Below are 21,538 nucleotides of genomic sequence, written 5' to 3' on the forward strand. Positions count from 1 at the left end.
TGTTTTCGCAAGTTATAAATTGGAAAAAAAAAAAACGCTTTCTCTCTCTCTAAGAAAAAAAAAAAAAAAAATATATATATATATATATATATATATTAGTTTTTTTGTGTCGCGAAACTTGCCCATCAGAAAGAAATCAAATTTCAGTGTTACGTTTAGATATTTGAATTGCATTAATTATTCCAGGGCAAAACTATAATGTATAATGACTGAAATTTTTGATGAATAAAATTGATTTATTTATAGTGTGCATAAACTAAATTGAATAAAAGCACTACGCTTTCAGTCCAATAGCATTGCTAATCATAATACCCAAAATATCCTTTCTTAGAGATGCATTAGTTACTTCACATCCTTTGTAATTACCAACATAATTTAAATTTACCATAAAATTATATGAAAATTATAAAAAAGATAAAATAGGCTGGAATAAAATTACGAGTAGCTGACCATATTTGGATTATTTCAATTTTTCTCAGATTATTTGTAATAGTAATGTGAAAAGTTTTAACATTATTTTTTAATTTCTATCCTTCTTTATTAATTTTTAAGTTTTTATTTTTAAATATTTTATTCATATTCATTTTATTTATTATAATATAATGAAATTTAATCAACATACATATTAATATGAACAAATTAGCGTCGATTTAAACCATAAATATCTAATCCAAAAATCTTAGTAATAAAAATAACAATGCAAGGAAAAACTCATGGGCAAGGTGCACCGTACAATGTTACGAGTGTCATGTGTTCGTAATCCGTATATATATTGAAGACATGTGATGTTTCCAAGTGCAACTGTATCAAGGTAAAATGTCTGACGGAGTTTGAAAGAGCAGTTGCGATACAATGCCATGTTTAGGGCCTATCTGTTCGGCAAATTGTTCACAAATTGGGCCATCCCAGGTCAATAGTCAGTGATACCATATTGAGATGGAAGCGAAGGGGAGGGGGGTCAATCGCAAGCGCTTCCCTCAGCTGATGACCCATTGCACTCATTGATCGTGATCGTAGGGTGCCACGATAGAATTATAATAAGCAAAAACGGCCATTCGTTTTTGTGCAAAATCATTCAAAAATTAAAATGTTCTAAACTAAAAAAAAAAATTAATGTCTTAGCAAACACTGTCTATATTTCAATACGAAAGTCTCCATCTTACATTTTATAAATCTTTTTGAAATTGGAACAGTGTAAGCTACAAATCAGGCGTAGTTTACTATTTCCTAAAATCCTAATCAAGACATGGACCTGCTTTTCTTTATTCAGTATAAATAGCGAGACTCCTACAGACAGAGAGAATACTTTTTTCTTTGTTCTTGTTTCCTTTAAAGTATTCAGGTTCAGAGGACATTTACGGTTTAAAAAATAATTCTTAGCCTTACCTCCTAATTTTCTGTTAACCGTGTTTTGATTAACGTACGACTTGTATGTGTATTTCAAATGATATTCCCTTACGATTTTTACTTGATATTAGAAGGGTTAAGATGCATTTCGATATATGTCAGGATGGCCGAGCGGTCTAAGGCGCTGCGTTCAGGTCGCAGTCCAGTTCTCTGGGCGTGGGTTCGAATCCCGATTCTGACATTTTATAATTTAAAAAATGCATTAATTTATGTTTGTTGTTTATCACTACTTGAGTTGCTTAAAGCATTAATAGCACTTATAAATGAGGTGCATATTTTAGATAAAAATAGAAAATATTAATAGACCACAATTAAAATAAGTAAACTCTTTGCAAATATTTTCTTCAGATATGAATGTTTCCATTTCTTCTTAGTTTTCTGCAGAAAGATTTAAACGCGAAGCTTCACCATTAAATATATAAATATATTCATGAGATAATGAGAATTTTCCATGTAATATTGAAAAGCGATATTTTCGTGACCAAAACCCAACTTTTAGCTAATTTATTACTAGACATTTGTTACTTCCATCCCGGATGCCCTTAATGCATCACGTCATTACTTCTGGAGACAAGTGGCCAGTGTCAAAACAGAGTCTTATTGAAAAGTATTACTCAGAACTAATTAAATTTGCCAATAAGATCAACTACCAGCCGTTGTAAAGTAACATAAAGTACTGATACTGTATGAATTATATAGTGTAAATATATGTATATATAAAAATAAAAATAAGGATGTAATGGTCGGAATATAGATATAAAAACACAAATGTAAAAAGCAACGGCTAGCCCCTCCCCCGCTGCTGCCATTGGGAAGTACAAAGGTCACAAGAAAGAACCCTCTGAAATCTAATTCCATGGAAGTGTCACTTCTAGGAATAAGCAGCAAAACTGTAAGTACGAAAACCGTAAAACTTTAAGTAAACTTTGTATCTCAAATATTGTGTCATATTGATACAACATTTGTATCAATATGAATACTGATACAAAATTGGAAATGTAAATGTTAATCATTGCTTGGAAATACTGTTAGGAGGAAAACGCAACACACACACACACACACACACACACACACACACACACACACACACACACACACACACACACACACACACACACACACACACACACACACACACACACACAAAAAAAAACATTTTTCATGTGTATTAATTACTCATCGTAACAAAACTGGAAGCGGTACTTATAACTAAAACTTGTATCATGGTATTATGCTCTTGTTTATGCTCTGTCTGTGCACATGTGATTTCTTTGATAGAGCAGAACGTATTGTAGCGTAAAATAATATGCGTGATATCACGACATATTTTCAAAAATATTGCCTATTCCTATAATTGACGCTTATATATGGTAAATTTGCCTCATACGGATAGATGACTACCTGGGACTTGCCTTTATTGCTACTACAGCATTGTACCAATTTTTTTGTGAATTAATAGTCACAAGACATGAAATCAATCAGGTAGTGATGAATAAAAAACACAGAACAAGAATGACAGTGTATGAAAACAGTACAACCATTGGATGCGCACGTTAAATTTCAGGTGCTCTCGAGAGGTTTGCCTTGTTTGCAGGAGACGTAACCTTGTCGCATCGGCATGAGACCAGCTTAGTTTCGATTAACACAGTTATAAATTTGTCATCACATCTTTCATTATCAGGTTACGCGACGTTTCTAACTGTGCTATACAGTGGCGGCTCGTACATATGCGCTGCGACACTACAGCACCCCCAAGGAAAAAATGAAAAAATTAAATTTTGTCTGTGTTTATAAATAATAACAATGCTTACAACATTATATAAATGCAATACGACATGTTAAAGGTGACAGCTTATGTTTTGACATTGATTGAATAGTTAATCATTGGAATTATTCGATTAAGGCTTTAGATTACGAAACAAATGCAGTGCGATCTAACGCTGATATTCGTTTGCGCTTGTCATTACACGTTACGTCATTAGATACACTGCCGTTTGGGCAGTGTATCATGCTTGTGCACGTTATTTCTGTGAGATATGAAACTTTTATTATTGGTGCGTGTTCGTGGGAACTATTTTTTGTCAATTTTATTTTATTTTGTTAAAATAACATATAATTATTTATTTATTATAGATAGAAGGCTGAATTATTACTATTACTATTATTACTATTATTACGGGCAACTCCAGGGCGTCATTAGACTCATCGAGGGAGGCCCCAAATCATATTCATCACAACTATTTGACATTCATACAGTATCTATCATACCTCGCCTTAAACTCATTTACTGTCACAGCATCCACTACAGACTCAGGGAGCGCATTCCACTCATTCACTACTCTAAAAGTAAAGAACCCAGCTCTAACACCTTTAATAACCACACTTTTGCCCAGTTTCCATGGATGTCCCCTAGTCCTCCCACAACCAGCCCTGTTCTCAAAAATATCTTCTGAATTAATTTTATAGAAACCCTTCAGTAATTTGAATGTCTCAATCATATCTCCCCTCCTCCGCCTATCAACCAATTTTTGCAACCCACAAATCCTGAACCTGTTCTCATACGGTTCATTCCACAGACCTGCTATCATCTTGGTCACTCGCCTCTGGATCCTCTCCACCTCCTCCCCATCAAGAAGAAACCTAGGTGACCAAATCTGAGCACAGTAGTCTAGATGGGGTCTTATCAAGGCTCGATACAGAGGAACAATAACCTGCTTTTCTCTGCTTGTCAACGTATTCTTCAGCAACCAAGTGATTTGATGAGCTGTTTTGGTCACTTTTGCAATGTGTCCCCTAAATTTCAATTCCTTATCTACCAACACTCCTAAATCTCGTGCCTCATCAATTTCCTGGAGCACGGTTCCACCAATGCAGTAAACTGCCGCCAATCTTTTCACCCCAAAATGCATAACCTTACACTTTGCCACATTAAATTGACATCCATTTTTCCTAGCCCATTCCTCCAATCTATCCAAATCATCCTGCAAAATTTTGACGTCATCTGCATTCACTATTGCCCTACCCAACTTCGCATCATCCGCAAACAAATGAACTGTTCCTCTCAGATCATTTCCTATATCATTTATGAACAAATTAAACAGCAGTGGTCCAAGAACAGATCCTTGTGGCACACCACTAGTCACAGGCCGTCTTGTGGACTCTACTCCCGAGTAAACCACTCTCTGATATCTCTCCGTCAACCACCCTCCTATCCATCTCACCAACCCTATGTCCATTCCCATATGCTGCAATTTACTGATTAGAATTCCATGTGGAATCCTGTCAAAGGCCTTGGCAAGGTCCAGTAGAATCACCGTAAACCCATGACCCTTATCCAGTTCAGCCGTCACTGTGTTATAATACGTGAGCAAGTTACTGAGGCATGACCTGCCCTTCACAAAACCATGCTGTCCCCGATACAGTATCCCATTTTCTTCTATCCAATCTTGTATTTTCCTCTTGACTATTTTCTCTAAGACCTTGACAATGATTCCTGATATGCTAATCGGTCGGTAATTTACAACAGCAGTCTTGGAACCACCTTTATGCAGTGGAACTATTTTCCCCTCTTTCCACCCGCTCGGGACCAACCCAGACCCGAGACTCAAATTAAACAAAATGGTCAAGGGTACTGACAATTCTTTAGCTGCTTATCGTACGACGAGAGTCACTGTTGAAAATATGAAAAGAATTATATTTTTTCAATTATCGTTACACGAAACAAATGCACTGCGATCTAACGCCGATATTCGTTTGTGCTTGTCATTGCTATTGATACGAAATTTTTATTATTGGTGTTTGTTCATGATGAGGATGAAATGTTTTTAATAAAGCAATTTTTTAATATGTAAATTTGTTTATCAATAAATTCGTTACTGATTAAGTAACGAATTTATTAATATTTTTTTTATATATTCAGCACCCCCACATAAAATTTTCACCGGCCGCCACTGGTGCTATAATTCTTATAGATCGTCAACTTTGAGTTAGAGCCAACACACGCACATTTCCACATAAGAAATTTCAAGCGGTTACTATTCTGAAAAAACGAATAACCATAAAATCCAACCATTCCGAGAAATTTGCATTCTTAAAAATCCATCAGTTTCTGGGAAAGAATGTTTCATGGAAGCTTCAAGTACACAATCCTGGTAATGTTCGTTGATTATGCAGATGTAGCCATGCACTTTCGTGTTGCTCCTGACAACAACAAAATCAACAATCGGCTTTTAATAAGACATTGTCCATCGTATACTTGAAGGACAATTCCTGACGTTATTATTAAAGTGAAACTAATAAGAAATCAGAATATTACGATTTTATTACTAGTAAAAGGAACCTTATTTCTGAGAATAACAACCACCGCAAATTTCGACAAATTAGCATGTGGCAATTTGTATAACCGATGATTTCGAGTAGAAAACGGGAACACATTCAAAATTTCGAATCGCACAAATGGGTCACATGGTAGCACGCAACAGGATAAAAGACAATAAGCCTGTTCTAAGCGGAATTGTGTTTGAAGGAAGCTCTTTTTTTGAAGCAATGAAGTGGAAAATTTAGTTTCGTAATGTCTCAAAGACATCATCTAGATAATTTCATGAGGGGAAGATTTCATGGAAAGTCTGAAGAAGGCCGCAGAATTACTGATATTGCCAGAGTTTGGAATCTCACATAGTGTTGTATTCAGGCATGTTAGACCAATGGAATGTGTTCCGGAAGTTTGCTAAGAGGTCGCTTTAGCTCTACAATGGAACATGAAGACAGACTTTTGGGCAGGTCAGCTTTCAAGTGAGTTCCATTCAAGAACAGATACGCGGATATCTCGACAAACTGTGACAAGTCGTCTGCGAAAAGTAGACCACATACTCAAGAAGTTCTATTGTCTGCGTCCCTTTATCTACAACTCATTGTAGAGCGCATTTTCAGTGGTGTTGTATCTATAAAAATTGGACAAGACACCAATCGACTAATGTACTCTTTACAGATGAGAGTCAATTTTGTCTTTCCTCCGATTCTAGACGACACTTGATCTAGCGTGAAAGTGATACGGCTTACCATGGCGAAAATATTCTTGAAAGGATTAAATACGTTATGAGGATGCTTTATGCTTAATGGACACAACGAACTACAAGTGTAGAAAAAAGGAACCATGACTAGTGAACGATATTGCAAGGAAGTTCTTCAATGCCATTTTCGATTGTCCAATGGTACTGTACGCGAAGAATTCATTTTTATGGATGACAATAACACATCACATCGTACAGGAGCAGTAGAGATACTTCTCGAGGCAGTGGATATTACTCGAATCAAGTGGCCAGCACTCTGCCAATATCTTAATCCCACAGAACACGTCTGTGACGGAATAGGGAGACGCATTGCTATTCGAAAATCCCCTCCAGGAAACAAACAAACTAGGCCATATTTTTGTTCTGAAGGAGGAGTGAGCCGGTTTTCCCCAGTATCTCCCGAATCACTTGGTTCTATGCAAGGTACGACGTTGTGAGAGCTATGTCGCAGTTTGGGATGGACATATTCCATTATGAAATGTCTCTCCGCATAGTTTTATTTAAGGACTGTACAATAATTCCTTAACTATGTCCTTAAGAAATGTGTAACTGTTGTTAAAAAAGAATTGCAATTTAGTTTGTATGAAATTTATAACATTTTTGTGTAATATAATTTATTAGTATACTGACAATAAAATTATGCCCACGTTTGGATGTTGCCGTTTACATTTTTTCATACATAGGTAAAAATGTAGTTCGTCCTTATCTTTTGGACACCAGTATATAACATGCCTGAATGTGCGACTAAACATTTCACATACCGGAATCAGAAACCGTTATGTACATGTACGGAAACATCATTTACGCAATGTATATGCGAAATACTTGGTCTCGTGCGTGAACACATATTCTAGGCAGCTATTAAAAATGCTGTTGCTCAATATTCGTCAACAATGTGATCACAATGAAAAAAAACAAAGATTCTTTCGGAGTTCGATAAAGTGCTTATTGTGGGTGCTCGTTTGGCTAGAGCCACGATTTTTGAAAACAGCAGAGCTGACTAGTTTCTCAAAGGGTGAGATATCTTGGGTGTTTAAGCAGTGGAAAAATAACCCATATTAATTGTCGAAGAAGATCTATCGTGTGGTTCTAAGTTAACCTGTCAGGAACGAGATCGCCGACGTCTGCCAAAGTCAAACAGAACTTTATATGAGCAGCAATTGAGAAGCATTTCATGAAGGCGATTACCAGGCAATATTTCCTCCACCTATGCGCAGGGAATTTAAGAGAGTCTGTTGGAAGTCTCATACAGAGAGCAAAAACCATTAATGTTGCTACTTGTAAAAGTTCAAGGTAATCTATCTACTCTCAGCAATTTAACGTGGCGTGATCCTATCTGATTTTTAGTCTAGCAATTTTTAATATACTGTAATATACTGCCTCAACAAATTATTGCAAATACTTTCCTGACACAACTTTGCTCTATATATCTTTCAAACATGACATTTCTTACTAGACTCTTGGTCTAGATTGTCGGTCTGCATTTTGAATATTCATATCATTGATAGAGATTTCAGATCATGCTATGAACGTAGATAAAACTGTAGAACGAAAGAAGATGTAATATTTTATATATATAAAGAGAAAAAAAATGGACTCTTATTTACACAGCTGTTTACTGCTAGAAATTAAAAGAAAATTATATTATATCCACAGTTTACATAAAATGTGTTCCAATACCATTTTGTTTTTTATTATCAATTCATATAAAGTTTAATAGATTTCAGTAATAGTTTTTTCGGAATACCCTTGGAGGGTAATGGATGGCAATGCTGTAGCCAATGAAGTTCTAACTGAGGCTTGGCTATTGCTGTTACCCTCCTGCCATGATCAGAGTTTTAATAGCTCAGTAACGCCTTATCCCTACACTGTCCTCTACAGATAACGGGGAATATGAAAAGCATTCTTGCTTCGCCCCTTTAAGCTAGTCCTTATAAGGACTAGTGGCTATTTCGTGGATGGTTGCTAAAGTCCCTTTTAGGACTTCCAGGGTAACAAATGGCAATGCTGTAGCCGATGAAGTTTTAACTGAGGATCGGCTATTGCCGTTACCCAGCCATGACTAGAGCTTTTAGCTCAATAACACCCCATCCACACAGATTTTCTTCATTCAGATGACGAGATAAAGAGTAAAGGACCCAGTCCATCATCCAGTTCTTCTTTTAAGAACTAGTGGCTTATGTGGATTCGTTACATTTCTTCTTTTCATGTTAGTGATTATTTATACGGTGAACCGCACTGCTTTCCAAAAAAAAAAAAAAGGTTTCTTTCAACCGAGTTATTTATTTGAAGTCTAATTGTGTAAACTCTGCTGTAAAACGCCCATGTCTAACACCGCATATTGTCTATGAAGGCAAAAAAAAGTGAAGATCAGACTTCTGCACAGCGATATGCGTTCGCCTCTAGAACAGTAGATATTTATACGACACAGCTGGCTAGTTGACTGGCTGATTAATGATAGCAAAAGAAACAGTATTACTCAAAGACGAGCTGGAAAAATAAGTAATCTCGGAGAAGGATCAGAAATAATTACACAGTAATGACAGCATTCTTCTGGAAGGAACGTGACTGGTAAACTGATTACGTGGTGATCTTTTACGATATTTCCAAATAATCTTTCATGTAGTGTTTCCTTTAATATATTCTATTCATTTAACGATAGAGTTAGAGTTGCAACTTGAATATTTTGTTATCTAGCAAACTATCATTCATACAGCCTTGTTCCATTCGATTTCTTTTCCTAAAAGTATTTTTGACCTTATCTTCTCCCACTGGACAGTGAGAGAAGATAAGGTAAGAAACATGAATAAGAGCAAACTATACCCTACGCTAACTACATAAAACTGGATAGCCAGAATGTTTTGCCATCCGTGAGGTGGGAAAATTAAAGTTAAGTTTTATCGAATGCATAATGTTACGTCCAAAACTCGGTGACTGGAAAAGCTTCAGGAAGAATCCATTAAATGAAAAGAATAGTTCCATTAATATTGCGTGGTGAGCACATGGAATATTGGAATCTTTAGCAAAATTTTATAAACGTTTGTTAAGAAACCTATTCGCTTAATAGAAGATTCTTCTCTCAATATCTTCTTGTAAGTGCTTTCCGATATTTCTCTCTTCCAGCCAAAAATCTTCTAACATGGCCAGCTGCTGGTCAACATCCATATAACATTCAGCTTTAGATCACAGAACCAACCTTTCGTTCGCTTCCTTCATTCCACACTTTTTCTCTTGAAACCCCATGCTGTTTTGCCCAACGTATACAACCCTTAGCTCTTCAAGAAAAAAAAATAATAATAAGAGATGCTCTTTTTTCTCACTCATCACTTGCCCAGAATCGTTACTGTCATGTTCGCAGGTTTGGCTAACTCTCGTGTGTGAATTTGAATTTTACAAAATATTATGATGGCATATCATTCATTAAAAAAATTTAACTGCTACATCTGAAGTACTAAAATCGACTTCAATGGAATAGTTTTATAAACTGTTGTATAAAAATTATATAAAGTGGAATGGAAGGCATTATAATGAACATAATAAAAAAAGAAAACGAATACGGTAGGGTATTTTAATTTTACTTTTCTTCCAAATTCGTGTGAAGACTATTGACCACATTAATTTCTCATAAGAGGCCGAACAAAATGTAGATGGAATCGAAATCCCAAAGTGGTTTTACCGACGTGAGCATATATTCTTGCTATGATTGGAAATTATGTGCAGCTGTATTCACTATCTGGGGTGCTAAACCTTACTTTAGTTTTCACAGAAGACATGCAGTTGTAATATTTGGTTGATCTGATCTTTCCCATCCATAGGATGTGTGGAACCTTCTGACTACCACTTTTTTGATCCTCTGAAGGAGAAACTGTAAGGATATCATATTGCGGAAGACGAAGAACTGAAAACACTTTTCGTGAAGAAACCCGATAAATATTTCAATATTTAAGATATTGGATTTCAGTATCTCATTCAGCGATGGCAAAGCTAAATGCTTGCGAAAAATGATGATTAAATCTATTCATTTAAGATTGTAAGAGTCATTATTAAATAAAATATATTTTACGAAAAAAGGAGGCAAAACTTTCGTACAGCCCTCAACTAATGTGGCAATAATATATATATATATATATATATATATATATATGTAGAAAGTATTTTACCTTGGGTATAATAAATGTTAAGAATACCAAGTAATTTTTAAACCTGGTTTTACTCCATTTCCCAAGTAAGCAAACAGACAAAAAGTCAAGTTTGCGCCTGCAATTGATGCAAGTCTAACTGATCCTACAGGTAGTGCAAGACCAGGACAACTCGTGGTAAAGGTGGGGCAGCTCCGATCACTAATCTTAATATTTACCCTTAATGCCAAAACACATCCCCAAGAAGGGGATGTATGATGTTTTGTATTAAAGGCAAGGGGCCACTACCCAGACCGGTTTCGACCTTTATTGAGGCCTCATCAGTTGGAGCTAGGCTAGAAAATACCAAGATTTAGTAATTACAGAGCTCATAAGTATTTTACCAGAACAAGTTGCCATAAGGTGTTTTAACCTTATTAAATAAAATAAAAATCTCTGGAGGAGATATAAATGTAGAAAGTATTTTACCTTGGGTATAATACTTTCTACATTTATATCTCCTCCAGAGATTTTTATTTTATTTAATAAGGTTAAAACACCTTATGGCAACTTGTTCTGGTAAAATACTTATGAGCTCTGTAATTACCTTGGGTATAATACTTTCTACATTTATATCTCCTCCAGAGATTTTTATTTTATTTAATAAGGTTAAAACACCTTATGGCAACTTGTTCTGGTAAAATACTTATGAGCTCTGTAATTACTAAATTTTGGTATTTTCTAGCCTAGCTCCCACTGATGAGGCCTCAATAAAGGTCGAAACCGGTCTGGGTAGTGGCCCCTTGCCTTTAATACTAAACATCATACATCCCCTTCTTGGAGATGTGTTTTGGCATTAAGGGTAAATATTAAGATTAGTGATCGGAGCTGCCCCACATTTACCACGAGTTGCCCTGGTCTTGCACTACCTGTAGGATCAGTTAGACTTGCATCAATTGCAGGCGCAAACTTGACTTTTTGTCTGTTTGCTTACTTGGGAAATGGAGTAAAACCAGGTTTAAAAATTACTTGGTATTGTTAACATATATATATATATATATATATATATATATATATATATATATATATATATATATATATATATATATATATATATATATATATATATATATATATATATATAAAAGGAATGATTTATGAGGATATCTTAGAGGATATGCTAGAGGATATCTTAGTTTATGTATTTTTGGTTTGATTGCGGTCTTAACAACTAACTACACAATCAACTAAATACGTGTTATTGTGTAGTTAGATATCCTCATAACACTAAATACGTGTTATGAGGATATCTTAGAGGATATGCTAGAGGATATCTTAGTTTATGTATTTTTGGTTTGATTGTGGTCTTAACAACTAACTACACAATCAACTAAATACATGTTATTGTTTTCAGTGTTCTTCGAAGTGTTTTAATTTAAAAAAGTTAAAAACTACCTATCTAAAATCTTTTGACTGGTAGATGCATGCAGTAGGAATTCACGAAGAAAATCTCTCAACCTGCGATTATTATTATTTCAAACTACAAAAATGTCTTGCTTCATTCAGAAGTTATAGCATTTTAAATCATTGCTGCGACTTCTAGTTTGGTAAAATGATTCTCTTAGAAAATGTGTGATACGCTTTGGGTATCATATATTTTCTAAGTGGATCTCGCAAGGCCTGAGTTGAAAGCTTCGAAGCAAAAACGATTCGACTAAAGAACAGAAATGGGACGTGGATTAGAGTAGAAGGAGAAACGAAAAGAAATCCCCCATCAGTAAGAATGATATATATATATATATATATATATATAAATATATATATATATATATATATATATATATATATATATACTGTATATGTATGTATATATATATATAATCTTTAAATATCTTCTATATTGACAGTACATATTTCAGCACTAGTGCCGCATCTTCGCCAGGCTTGCACAGTCTTCTAGCACAATTATTTAACACATCATGATATGAAGTTGCATTCTTTATATGCGACCATGTTGTCTATATGGCGACGATATTGGTGTATTACTGAATTTCAGTTTGCAGCTGTTTTGTTTACATCTTCTAGAAAATCATTACTCCTGTGTTCTTTTAAATAATCATCATGTACGTCCTTCAGTTTTCCTCGTAGGAAAATATGCATTGAACATTAGAAATATTTCTTTTCTATATTACTTCAAAGCATTATTTTCGTACAATTATTTTGTGTATGCTCACGGAAGAGAAATCTCATCTTTAATTTGTAGTTATTGGACATACTTTCTTAGTTTCTGTTTTAGGGAGACATAATGGTAATTAACAACTAGGAAGTGATACTTTCTTTGGAAGAGATATTTTTCTGTATAAAGTTACATTTTGATAAATGAGGATTCTTTTCTATTTTTATGAGCCAATACAGAATTTGCATTTCATTTACACTCTGCAAGAAGTTCTCATTTAATAAAATATCTTATTTCTTGCTTGCTTCAGTTTCTTGTTGGATCTCAATTTCTTTAATTCCACAAAAGTAAAGGATATGCTCATTCGTTTTGTATTTGTATTTCATGAATGTATATCTAGTTTTACTGTTAGTAAAAGAAGTGCGAACAATCATTTTTATCTATAATATAATATTGGTGTTTAAATTTATCTTTTATTCACACCCAATTCATTAAGCGGGTGTGAATGGCCTGATTGGCCGAGTGGTTAGCGTATCCGTTCGAATCCCGCCATTGGAATGGATGTATATGATTTTCGGTGAAAATACTAATGGTGGTGGTGGGAGGTAGATGGCGTTCGTATAGATGTTGACGATAGTTGCGGTTGGTCGTAGTTGGTAGATTGAGCGATGTAGACATAGAGTTGTAGAGTAGATGCCCTCCGTCGATGAATCTTTGAACTCCCTGGAGGTGTCACCTAATAATAATTAATTAAATTGTAAAAAAACAAGGTTTACGATTAAATAAATGTGTTTTTATTTTGTGTATTTTTATTTGTTACTTTTTTATTATTTGTAATTTTATTTGTTGATTCTTTGTTTCGATGAGAACGAAATCTGAGTTTCATCTGAGAACGAAATACGATGGTATTCCATAGAAAACCAATGTATATAAATTACCAAAATATGCACACCCTAAATTTTATGAGAATTCGTCTCTCTCATTTATCTGTTTTATTATCACGATCTACTATGATATCTTTAAATTTAAAAACAAAAAGTACTTTTAATTGCAAATCATATTTGTGAACCATTCCAAACGAAATCCCGAAAATAACCTGGTTGAAAATGATTTTTTCCTCCTAAAATCTCGAATTGAAATACTTTGACTAGTTGATGCCTTAATTCTTATATTAAAATTGTAGAAAACAATATTTAAATAGTGCTTAGATATCTGTGATATATTCAGATCTCTAATAGGTTTGCATCCATTTTACGTATTATTTTAGAGAATGCAGAAAATTATTAACAAGAGTGTTAATAAAAATCTTCAAAAATATGAAATATTATATAAAAATATTTCTTTTTCTCTGAACAGTGACTAAAGTAACTCACTTGCGTTAGTCAAAATATTGTTTCAAGTAAAACAAGGGGATTACATAACTTTTTTGTTGTTATGTGCATTCTAGTCGGTTTAGACTCTTGGTGATTTTGCGAAGGTTATCCATCCGCTCGGTTTTTTGTCTTTTCTTTAAGCAACTATAAACTCAAGTTGGTTAATATAAAATAAATAACGGAAAAAACTCACGTAGAAAGATTATTTAATAGTATAATTTTCGCCTGTGTGTCACAGGCATCTTCAGTACATTTAGCTCAAAATTAAACACTAACTGACAATTCCAAAAAGCGCCACCTAAGTTAGCTGGTGTAAGATAACTAAAAAGGTCAATAACTTTCTTAAAAAAAAAAAAAGTTAGGAAAGATTAGCTAATTTGTAAAGTACTATCTCCCATAAAGGGGATAGACGTAAGCCGTCGGATCTGTTTAAGTTAGAAGAATGAAGTAGAGTTTCACATGTTTCTTCATAAAGGCATTCCATGAGGAACTGATTTTTGTGAAGAACTCTTGTCTTTCTCCAATGAACTCTGTGTCTAGTGAAGATGGCATGTTCAGAAAGTCCAGACTTTTCAGGTTTAAAGTATTCAATATAAGATTGGTGTTCTTCTAGCCGAATAGAGGCAGATCTTCCCGTTTGTCCGAAATAAGATAATCCACAAGAGCACGGAATCTGGTAGACACCTGGATGATTAAGATGTGGAAGCTTGTCCTTAGGAGAAGTGAGAAAGGTGGAGATTTTTCTAAACGGTCGAAAAGCAACAAAAATATTCAGTGGTTTTAAAACTTTTGCTATACGTTCACTGATGCCTTGTACATAAGGGATAGTAATGCGCTTTATTTCCTCTGTGTTTGAAGAGGAAGACATATTAAAACTACTCAAAGCTCTTTTAATGAAGTAATTCTTATAACCATTAGATAGAAAGGAAGAAGTTATATATTGTAGTTCTTTCTGTAAAAGATCATCTGAAGAACAAAAGGAGTGGGCCCGATGAACCAGTTCCTTTATGTTGTCCATCCAACTCATTTTTTCTCTTGCTCTTCTTCTTATGCCACCATCTTCCCCAACATGACTGCCTTTTCCAATGATTTACCTGCTCTCGTATGTCCAAAGTACATATGTTTAGCTATCATCGTCTCCAATGAGCATTCTGTCTTTATACTCTCTTAAACTATTTATTATTCATTCTTGCAGGCCATGTATTTCTTCATATCTTCTCCCATAATTCAAATGAATCAATTCTCTTTCTGTCCTTGTTCTTAATAATCCAGCTTTCACTTGATAATCCATACATCATCACTACTGGAAATACCATTACATGGTCTTACATAACACCTCTACCTTTCATATTTTTTGTAGGTTTAACATAATTTTATCCCCCCCCCGCCTCCAATGACTATCCTAATTTTAATTTCAATCTTAATTTTAATTTCATTTTAATTTCATCTTCACATTTAGCATCAATCCTTATTCTGGACCTGAGTAAATCATAACGTTCAACTATCTCCATTTTATCTCCCTCAATTATAAATTAATCTTAATTACCAGAAATCGTCACTTTTGTTCTGCGAAACACCTTTTACCACTCGAACACTGTTTCTCCAAAGACTGTTTTTACTGAATCTTCTTGGTTGTCATACAGTTCTCTTATCAAGAGAATTAAATTCTCAGGTATTCCCATTGATCTCGTTACAATCTCTAGTCAGTTTCGATCCACTGAATCAAAAGTCTGTCTTATAATCAATCAAACCTATGAATGCTTGCTTCGGAAATTCTCTTGTTCCTTCTATCATGCATCTCATGTTTGCTATTTGGTCTTTAGTTCCTCTACCTCTCCTAAAGCCTTCATGTTCTTGTAGCATTTCTCTATTCATGTATGACTACAGCACCTTTGCTTGGTTATTTTCTACATAACTTTCCTTACATGTGAAATTAAAGGGATCATTCTCTAATTCTTGCATTTGGTTATTCAGGAGTTCGGATAAATATTGATGTTTTTCCATTCTATAGGCCAGTATATTTTCTCCCAAATCTGTTGACAAATAACTATATATTCATTACTTCATCCCCAGCTGCTCTCAATATTTTCATGGACTGATAACATTTCATCAGCTGCAGGATACTTTCGTTCTAGCAGATGTTTCATTTCTGATATCCTTCACTTTCCTTTATCGTGGGTTCCATAACAAATTCTCTCCTTTCAAATTCTCCTTGAATGTTGTTATCTTTCTTGTATAAATCCTCTAAATATTCTTTCGATCTTTTTATTTTCACTAGTCCTTCCATCAAACATCTTACTAAATTACTTTTTACAGCTTCTTTTCTAAGGATAAACTTCCCTGTAACTGTAACTTCATTTATCTTTCCAAACGGATCCCTTGTTCTAACCGAAATGCTGCTTTCTTCAATTTCCTTGTACTTGTCGGTTAGATGGTTTTCTTTATATTTTCCTAGCCTATCTGTGGAAAACCCTGCACTCAGTCGTCTAACCCTTTGTATCTCTGAAGCTTCTTTTTTCTTCCTTCTTCTGCAATTTGAGTAGCTTCTTCCGACAGCCATTTACAATCTTTCTTTCTTTCTTTTTGCTTCACTTTGCTTCTTCTATTACTGTACATTTTCTTTCTTCCCACAATTCTTCGAATTCTATTTCTGTCGTCTCCAAACTTTTATAATTAGTTTCCGACTTTTTCTTTAAATGCGTCATTTGTAGGATTTTACTCAAATTTGATATTATCTTTTTGTTTCTTATTAGTCCATAATTTCAATTTAACGTCAGCTATCAATCTTATGATCTGTTCCACAAAATGCATCAGTATTGTTTCTGCTGCTTGGATAACATCAAAATTTTACATTTTACAGGCTAAAGGAAACACCAAACAGTTGTGTTCATTAAATAGTTAGGTCCAAAGTGCTTAATTATTTAGTAGCCTTTAAAAAAATCAAATAAAGAAAAAAATCGCAATAACGGAAGCAATGCTGCTTCCACAATATCGGAAGTTGCACTATGCTACTCCCAGGGGAAAAAGTCGCAATCACAAAAAGTCACGTTTATTTCATAAGTATAGTAGTAGTAGTTTTATAAGTAGATAATGAATATAATCTGAGCCTCCGCATCAGCTGTTATCCAGAAAATATAACCCTCCATTGCTCGTCAATTAATCATTTTACTATAAAACAGGATCATAAATAGTAATGCTCATTATAACACTAAAAAGAAAAACATTCTTCGGTATAATCGATCCCAATAAAAAAGTATTTAGGTAATCACTCCGGTTCTCTTGTGGTTCATGAGAATCTGCTGCCGTATTTAGCAGCAGATTCAGCAGAGACTCCAAAATTCTGCGGGCACTCAAGACTAATAATTTTTCCAACTTATGCTTCATTAAGCGTCATGTTTTCGAAAAAGTTAAAAAGAAAGTTCTTTCGTAAAGTTAATCCATCCTTGGGTCATTACGATTAAAGAAACTCCCCAAAGAGAGCTTCCACACAAAGCGAACTGCCTAGTGGCGAAATCTACAGTGTGACGTCATTTGTAGTTAAGTGTCATGGAACACGCAAACGTGATGAGTTAGTTGGAAACTTGTGATTGCTTTGAGGCATTTAGATTACCGCTTGCTTGTCTGCTGATAGAGAACTCGGATATTCCAAGTCTTAATGAACAAGAGAAAGCATTATTAACATTTTCCCACTTTTTAAAATACTTTAAGTTAACGAAAATATGTCAGATGAGAAAACAGATATTTCTTTCCGAATCAAATATTTCTCATTGTTTCGTAACTGACAGAAATGATGACAAAAATGCTTACCAACACATCAAACATTTTTGATGTGATGAGTGAAAATTTCGATGAAAATGAAAATATTTTATTAACAGCTGGTATTTGACAATTACATCACTCTTGATGGACAGTTGGATGCGTTGCCAAGCGACGCATCGGACTGATACTCTGATAATACACAGGAATTATATTCTTGCCTTTGTTAATACTTTATAGCTTACAAAAAATCAAAATTAGATATGAGATGGTAGCGTTCATTTTTTTTAGACAACATTTAATAACAGTCAGTCACTAAGGTAGAAAACAATGAAAGAAAGAGTCATAAATGAGCACAATAATGTTCATTTTACAAAGAAAACACAGTGGATGGAATTAAAAAATTGTCACAGCTTAAACCACAATTGTGTCCATGGGAACAGATGTTGTTGTCATTTACAATTACCCTAAATTTTATAAGAACGATGACGCGAGAATCAACAGCTAGTAACATGATCTTTAGTTGATCCTAATTATCGTTGTGTGTTTTAAAATCATAGAGTTTGCTCAATCTAATAGGGAAAAACCCTGAGAACAAACAAATAACTCCTTGTACTCCAATTTATTGGAATAAATTGCATCAGTAATTTATTCGTTTCTCTGAAAATACCATAATATATAATTTTCTCTCTTGTCCTTATTAAGGTTCTTTGCATCCCGGGCTTCGGAAGGAGAAAATTTTGTCTGAAGATAGTTGAATCTACTTACGAAGAGTCAAATTTTCTAAATTTTATGATTACAGCTGGCATTGTTGAATATTATTGAATGAATTACATAGCGTTCATTACACCAAAATGACTGAAGGTGAAAATTCATAACACAAGAATATGTAGATACACACAAACACTACGATCCTCACTGAATAGTTTGTCATTCACATTTAAGTCCACGAAATTAAGGTACTCCAATAATAAAAGTTTATATCATACGTCAAGCGGCTCCTAATCAAAAAACCAGAATTTAAATGACTTTTTTTTTCTTTTATACAGCTTGAATTACAACATTAAAAGTGCAGAAATAAAGAAAATATGGGAGAATAAGATATATAATATTTATATACTATATCAGTATTAATATGTCTACGCTAACTTTAATAAAGATATATTAGAGATAGTTTAGAATTTCGTCACTACTATTTATATTTTGTAATTACTATTCGGACAAATGTTCGCTGGATTTAAGAGTAAGATTGAATATTAAGAATTAGTCACATCAAACAGATTTATAATTATTCTCATTCCCACAAATATCTGAAAATTCAAGCCCATTATATTTAACAAAAAATAAATTGCAATATTAAAAAATAATATTAAACAATAAATAATATTGCAATACTAGAGTATATAAATAGTAATCTATATAATTTTATATATATAATATATAAATCTATTAGTAATACAAATAAAATTTAAAAAATAATATTCTTGGAATGTAGTCAACAGATGGTGTATCTCACTAACAAGGAGTATTTAAATTTTAATTAAAGTCAAAATATTTTCTTTCTTTAAAATAAGTTATAGAATTTATTATTTGTTTTCTTTTTTTCCTGTCATTTTTATCGAAATAATTATTAATTTACTAATTTAATAAGGTGATTCTGCAGTAAAATAACTTCGAAGAAATATGATTGCAATAATTGCAGTTAACGTGTGCAGTAGTAACTGGTCATGGATTAGTACCATTTCCGTGGATATACTAGTAGTAATTAACTTGTTGAAAATATGACTGATTTGCAAGGGACTTATCAGCAATTTTAGAACAATAGAACCATTAAAAAATACATTCGATTTGTTTATATGATATCTTCATATTAGAGAGTCTATAACATATAAATGACAAAACATTTATATCATATTGCATAATTAACGAAAGAACGTTTTCGTTCTTTAAGTGGCGAAATTAACTTTAACTTTTAACATTACTGACCTAAAGGGTGAAGCAGATGCTTTTCATATTTCCCGCTATCTGATGTGTAAAACTGTGAATGGGAAAAGATTTATGAGCCTGTTGCTCGCCCTGAGTGGGTCTGAGGATTATTCATTGGGGTTGCAATTTAAGATAGATTTTGGTCTTTTATGCTTAAAGTAATCTGTTGCGTCGTAATTTGACGCTAATTTAATTAGTTTATCAGGGTGCATAGATGCTTTTGAGGAGAACTTAGCTGCTGTAGTCTGCATGAAGGTATAGATATAGGGGACATTTGTGTCCCAGTGAAGTTGCACAGTACTACGAACCAAGGTGCGTTGCAGATCATTCTGAGACATTTATTTTGCACACGTTGTAGTTTGAGTATATTGGTATTGACAGTATGGCTCCAGGCCAGAGAAGCATAGGTGAGTATAGGACGAATCATCATTTTATATATAAGATACTTGATTCTGGTGCTCAATTTACTCTTCCTATTGATTAAAGGATAGAGCTGAGCAATGATTTTTGATGTCTTTAGACAGACAGTCTTGACATGGGAGCTGAAAGTCAGTTTTTTGTTCATCAGTAAGCCAAGATATTTGATCTCATTAAACCATGGAATTTTTGTGTTAAATAAGAGGATGTCTCCAGTAGGAAGCATTGGTCTTCTGGCGAATTAGCACTGCTACCCTCAGGCGCGAAATCAGCAGTAAGTGCGATTAAAGGATAGAGCTGTGCAATGATTTTTGATGTCTTTAGACAGATAGTCTTGACATGGGAGCTGAAAGTCAGTTTTTTGTTCATCAGTACGTCAAGATATTTGATCTCAGTAAACCATGGAATTTTTGTGTTAAATAAGAGGATGTCTCCAGTAGGAAGCATTGGTCTTCTGGCGAATTAGCACTGCTACCCTCAGGCGCGAAATCAGCAGTAAGTGCGATTAAAGGATAGAGCTGTGCAATGATTTTTGATGTCTTTAGACAGATAGTCTTGACATGGGAGCTGAAAGTCAGTTTTTTGTTCATCAGTACGCCAAGATATTTGATCTCAGTAAACCATGGAATTTTTGTGTTAAATAAGAGGATGTCTCCAGTAGGAAGCATTGGTCTTCTGGCGAATTAGCACTGCTACCCTCAGGCGCGAAATCAGCAGTAAGTGCGATGATTTCAGGTGTGGGAAACAGTATTATATTTTAATTATGAAAATAATTATTTATATTAAAAAGAGTTCAATTCTTCATTTCTTTCTAACTTTATTTTATTAAATATAATTAAAGTTTGTAAAAGTAATAAAACCTCATCAGCACTGTAATTTTTGTCTTCTAAGATATGGTGATATGGTCACTACTGATTAAAAAATTATTTATTAAAATTTCAAAAACCACTCATCCCTTTTATTAATCTCTCTCATTTTAATTTTCTTAGGGTGTGCTACCATTTAATGTTTTCAACTTATTAATTATGAAACGGTTTCAAATTCGAAATTATTTTTGACTGTAGGTTATATGAAACTGAAAATAAATTTAAAATTGACCAAATGATTCTAAAATGAAATCCTAAAGTGTATGTTTGAAAGTGCACGTGATGTATATAAAATTCGAATAAACCTGTGTTGCTGTAAAAGAGTTCCTTCTTTCGACTGCTACACTTTTTATATTCCACCTTCCATAAT

The 21,538-nt window shown here is 33.9% G+C and overlaps 1 non-coding gene across 1 annotated transcript; it reads left to right on the plus strand.

Moving 5' to 3' along the window:
• The first annotated feature begins 1,504 nt into the window (after positions 1 to 1,504).
• Positions 1,505 to 1,588, plus strand: TRNAL-CAG (transfer RNA leucine (anticodon CAG)). The gene has a single exon. It is a non-coding gene; the product is annotated as a tRNA-Leu (tRNA).
• Positions 1,589 to 21,538: the final 19,950 nt, after the last annotated feature.

This window comes from Typopeltis vanoorti, chromosome 7, assembly GCF_054136105.1.
Source record: "Typopeltis vanoorti isolate ZY-2024b chromosome 7, IOZ_Tvanoo_1.0, whole genome shotgun sequence".
Lineage (NCBI taxonomy): Eukaryota > Metazoa > Arthropoda > Arachnida > Uropygi > Thelyphonidae > Typopeltis > Typopeltis vanoorti.